General features: G+C 42.6%; 1 long non-coding RNA gene across 1 annotated transcript; it reads left to right on the top strand.

Annotated features, from left to right (window-relative positions):
- The first annotated feature begins 531 nt into the window (after positions 1–531).
- Positions 532–4449, top strand: LOC123106134 (uncharacterized). Its single transcript, XR_006451219.1, has 2 exons — positions 532–1178; positions 4130–4449. It is a non-coding gene; the product is annotated as an uncharacterized lncRNA (long non-coding RNA).
- The last annotated feature ends 1424 nt before the right edge of the window (positions 4450–5873 follow it).

Raw genomic sequence — 5873 nt, forward strand, 5'->3', positions numbered from 1 at the left:
GGTTGTCAATCCCTTCACGGTCACTTATGAAAGTGAGATCTGATAGAGATGATAAATAATATCACTACAAAAAATCTGTTAATACGTGACGGATTTTTGGTGACGTTCTCAAAAATTGTCACCGATGATAACGGTTTTAGCCTATCCGTCATGAAAAGCGTCATGGATCAGTAGGATGTGACTGCCCACTGAAGATGGTAGCCCCTTTATGATGGACAAGCTGGACTGTCATGGAAATCGTCAGAAATCAACTTACTCGGGCAAGCCATTTGTTTTTTTATGCATCATCCAGATCGTCACCGATGACTCCTAATGATATGTCGTGTCTGGCTTGTGGGTTGGCCCATATGCCAGTTGAATGTAGTCAATAGTATATAATACACAGATATAGGGAAAATAAAAAGCGGACACGCCAGAAATTTCGAGAGCGCGTGGACGTGCAAAATTTTAAGTCGCCGACGCGGGCGGTGGCAAAAACTTTGAGCCAGCCTATTTAACCCAAAGTCCAGACCCATCTAACCCTAACCCCCATTGTCTTCTCCGTTCCCTTAGCCGCCACAACCGCCGCTTCCGATTCGGGCGATTCCGGCGGCAAGCGCCGGCGTGGAGCACACCACCGAGCTCGCCTCGCTCGGATCCATCCTCCCCTCCAGTAAATTTCCCCTCTCGGCCTCGACCGCTCGCCCAAAATCCACGCCCGTGCTAGGGCTTGGCCCTCCGGCACCGGCTTCGTTGTCAGCGCATCTCCGGCGGTCTCTGACGGCTCTTCTCCGTCGTCTACTGCGCGCCCTCGATTCTTGATGGTCCACCTTGAGAAAGGCATCATGGAGGACCTCCTCCTGCAGGATCCACGGACACGGCGCATCCTGCAGCCGCCGATCCGGGATGAGGGCGGGCATGGCGGCCTTGTCCTGCTCGACGGCAGTGGCGGCGAACACCGGTGCTCCTCCTTGTCATCGACCTCCAAGGAGGAGCGCCAGTACAGCACAAGCACGCCCCTGTACCCCCTTCTCCCATCCAGCGGTGTACAGGATGTCCTCCTCGACATGGCCGTCCCCAACAGGCTGTCTTTGCTGGATTAGGTGGAGCAGCAAGTCCAGCACCCTCTTGGCCCCAACCTCATATCCTCTAGTGTGTGGATGAGCTCACCGACGGCTACGTCCTTCGCTCCTAGCGTGGTGAGCTTCTCACCTCTCCCCCATTTACCCCAAAATCTAATGATACTTGCAATCTGAAATTCTGAATACAAATTGTGTTTTTGTTCAGTTTAGAGGTGGATTCAATTGCTGAGATGAACACGTGAGCTTGATTAGTTGTTGATTGTTTTGCGGATCTGACTCTTGCAATGTTACGCATATTATAACCACAGCAAACTAATGTTATTCCACATAATATGATATGGTTATTTTTTCTAACATGCACTGTACTTCATGTTGCTTTCACACTGATCTTTTGGGACTTAATTTGTAAGCTTCAGCTTGTTAGATATAAATTCAGGTATGATTTTGTATCTTGCCAGAATGGACTTGTTTTACAGATGTGTACCTCAGAGAAAATGTAATTATTAACTGAAACACTATCTAATTATTAACTGAAAATAGCAATAAATTTGGATCTCATAAGAAACGCATAAATATCAAGAAACCACATGCACTTTCAGAATGTTCAAGTTGTTTATGTGGATTATGTATCATTCTAAGTAATCATATATATATGTGTGTGTGTGTGTGTGTGTGTGTGTGTGTGTGTGTGTCGTATCCATCTTTTAGTCTGTTTGATTTTGTGGATATATACATACTAGAAGTAAAATAATGTATGTGGATTTGAAGTAAGTTTTGACATGTTTAACTTGCATGGATTTAAAAATTGTAGTTAGCCGCGTCCGTCGTTATGTTGATGTTACAAATACCAGCAAGTTGTAGGGCCCTACTTAGCGAAGCCGCAACTCACACATCATATCGTTTTTTCATTGTCTTTTCTGATCAGTTCATGTGTTGAGACTTGAGAGTTGCAAAATTGGAATTAATCTTCTCTGACATAATGCTGAAAAAGCCCTTTAAATGCTACAGGAATAGCTTCAGAGTTGACAACAATCTTTATCCTGGTGAGATAAGGTAGAAGTAGGGCAAACCTGATGTTTAGCCTGGTGCATGAAGAAAAGATCCTAATGTATGCTAAATCATTCATATATGTAGGTCTGATTGTCTTAAAAATATATGTAGGTCACTGTAATAGTATTTTCTTATTTAAAAGGGAGAAAGAGTACTACTTTATAAGTACGCTAGAACTACCGAATTGCTAAGCATTTCAATAAAATACAAGTCTGAATTGCCACAAATTCAGAGATCATAAGCGGGCGGAGGCAGTTCGGTACGTCCACAATCCTCTGTTGGTCTTCCGAATTCCTGGCAAACGCTGCAAGCCCATGAGCAAGGGCATTGCACAATCTCCCCACGCTGCTGTGCTTGCTTGATGTCTCTTAGCAGTTCATAGCAGGGGGAGAGGGACTGGTTCCCTGTCATCAGTTCCTTAATCAGAGTTTGGCAGTCAAGTTCCAAAACCACGGGGCCCCTGTAGATCCTCGAGAGTGCATGCAACCCAATAAGGGCTGCTTTTGCTTCGGCCTCCTCAACACTACGGCTAGGTGACGTATTCTGACTGATAGAAACACCAACTTACCCTATTTTGTCCCTAGCGACAGCACCTGCAGAAGATTCACCCATTTCCTCCAGGTACGAGGCATCAGAATTTAGTTTGATTGATCCCATGGCCGGCCCTGTCCAATGCAAGTGCTGCGTAATGGGGCAGCGGGGCTGCAGCACCGCAATGGCCCCCACACCTTTTCCTGCTTCATGATCACCACTCAATTGCTGCTGATTTAAACTCTTCAGAATACCTCAGCAAGAACTGCACAGATCCCATAATCGATTCTTTGCCCACATTGCGAATGCAGTCCTCCGCAAGTGCCAGCATCCCCACAAAAGGAGCAGAATATTAGCGCGTGTGTCCACAGGTTCAGTGTCAAGGAACAGCTGAAGCCAATCCTTCCCACTGTACCTAAAGGCTCTCTCATCAGGGAGCGACCATTCTTTCCTCATAGCTGTTCTGAGTGCTCTACTCTTTGTGCAGGCAACAATGGCATGGTACTCATCCTCTTCGCCGTTGCCGCAAATATTACAGATGGCATCCAGCTCAATAGTCCTTCTAAACTTGTTTCTCTTTGTTGCCAGAGTATTAGCAGCGACCCTCCATCCAAAAATCCGGACTTTTTGTGGTACCTTAGCTTTCCAAATCAGATCCCAGATAGATCAATCATCTAAAAAGTTTTCTATCTTCATTCAAAAGAATTTGTTATTTTGGACAACTATTAGATCGTTAATTTCTGTCAAAGATTTGGTAGGTGACACTATATTGTTCAGGCTCGGACTAATGTTACAGCATGTATATGTAATGTGTGTGTTTTCACTCAGAGTAATGTCTAACAATTGGTGTTTAATAAAACACATGAAAAAACTAAAGAGTTTTCTATCTTCATTCAAAAGAATTTCTTAAATTGGACAACCATTAGATCATTAATTTCTTTGTCAAAGATTGGTAGATGACACTATTTTGTTCAGGCTCGGACGAACGTTACAGCATGTGTATGTAACATGTTTTTTTTCACTCAGATTAATGTGTATTCGGGCTGTCATCTCTTTTGCCATCTTTTAGGCTAGGCTAGGATGTAGTAATAAAAGCTTCATATGGTCAATTGTATGACTGTTTCTTTGGATATGATCTGAATAGTTGTGCCCTTCCAAGTTAATTCATAAGTCATAACATACTGCAGTGTGATACTAGACAATATTTGTTGTATCTATAGTCAGTCTCTACAATTATGTTCTTAATATACATAAAGAAGTGACTTCTATTTGATCCAATCCTTTATTACAAGTAATATTTTACGAATCTATTTTCACCTAGATTAATTGTAAGCCATATAGATATGTTTCCTGTGGAATATCATATCAGATAGGACACATTCTGTTAAGACAATCATCATGGAATTGGTAACGTGTAGCAAGTTACTTCTAGTTCAACCTACTGGCTATAATATTTTATACCTGACATGTTTTTCATCATGTGGCAGATGCTGGTTTTTGGGAGCATTTTCAACAAGACATGGTTGTTGACTTAGGCATGGACGTTCGGATCAGTTGCCGAAAATGCCAGATGACCTAGTGTTGATGTTTAATGGTTAATGCCTGATGAGAGCGGGGCCTTGTTTGATGGGGGAGGCGCTGGCACAGTGTTCTCTGAGACATACTTGTAAAATTAACATTTTTTTGGATCTTCTATTTTTGCTCCTGTACATGTGTATTTTAAGATGTGTTTATGTAATCTTCTTTCTTTTATTGACATGAGCATATATTTGTGCCAAATTCTTGAATTTTCATGTGCCAAAAGAAATAAGTGATCGTAGTGGTCCATACTAGAAATTAATGGGCTTAAATTCTAATTGTGTTGATTACAATATGGGCTGCCAATCTTGGATTGAGCTAAAATTCTAAAATTTAGTGGGCCAAAATTTCAGATGGGCTGATTACTACATGGGCTGCCATGTCAGATCCATGTTGGATGATGACATGGCAGGCAAGTTAACGCCGTTATGAGCACGTCAAGTAAGTGCCATCCATGACAATCAAGAACCGTCATGGTCCATGACAGTTTAAGATGATTCGTCATGGAGTGTATAGTGATCAAATTATGACGCGATATACATGATGGATTTGAAATCCGTCACGTCTGCCCTTCCATGATAATTTTGCATAGGTCTGTGACGGATTGAATCCGTCATGTATTAGCAAAATTGTTGTAGTGTATTTTTGGTATTTTTGATATAGAGATGCAAAGTAAAAAGTAAAAGGCAAAATAAAAGAAAAGCAATAATAAAGTGATGGAGATTGATATGATGAGAAAGAGACCCGGGGGCCATAGGTTTCACTAGTGGCTTCTCTCAAGAGCATAAGTATTCTACGGTGGGTGAACAAGTTACTGTTGAGCAATTGACAGAATTGAGCATAGTTATGAGAATATCTAGGTATGATCATGTATATAGGCATCACGTCCGAGACAAGTAGACCGACTCCTGCCTGCATCTACTACTATTACTCCACTCATCGACCGCTATCCAGCATGCATCTAGAGTATTAAGTTAAAACCAGAGTAACGCCTTAAGCAAGATGACATAATGTAGAGGGATAGTTTCATGCAGTATGATAAAAACCTCATCTTGTTATCCTCGATGGCAACAATACAATACGTGCCTTGCTGCCCCTTCTGTCACTGGAAAAGGACACCACAAGATCGAACCCAAAGCTAAGCACTTCTCCCATGGCAAGAACAACCAATCTAGTAGGCCAAACCAAACTGATAATTCGAAGAGACATGCAAAGATAACAAATCATACATAAAAGAATTCAGAGCAGATTCAAATATTATTCGTAGATGGACTTGATCATAAACCCACAATTCATCGGTCTCAACAAACACACCGCAAAAAGAAGATTACATCGAATAGATCTCCACAAGAGAGGGGGAGAACATTGTATTGAGATCCAAAAAGAGAGAAGAAGCCATCTAGCTACTAATTATGGACCCGTAGGTCTGAAGTAACCTACTCACACTTCATCGGAGAGGCTTGGATGAAGATGTAGAAGCCCTCCATGATCGATTCCCCTTCTGGCGGAGCTCTGGAACAGGCCCCAAGATGGGATCTCGTGGATACAGACAGTTGCGGCGGTGGAATTAGGTTTTTGGCTCCGTATCTGATCGTTTGGGGGTACGTAGGTATATATAGGAGGAAGGAGTACGTCGGTGGAGCTTCGAGGGGC

This window comes from Triticum aestivum, chromosome 5A, assembly GCF_018294505.1.
Source record: "Triticum aestivum cultivar Chinese Spring chromosome 5A, IWGSC CS RefSeq v2.1, whole genome shotgun sequence".
NCBI lineage: Eukaryota > Viridiplantae > Streptophyta > Magnoliopsida > Poales > Poaceae > Triticum > Triticum aestivum.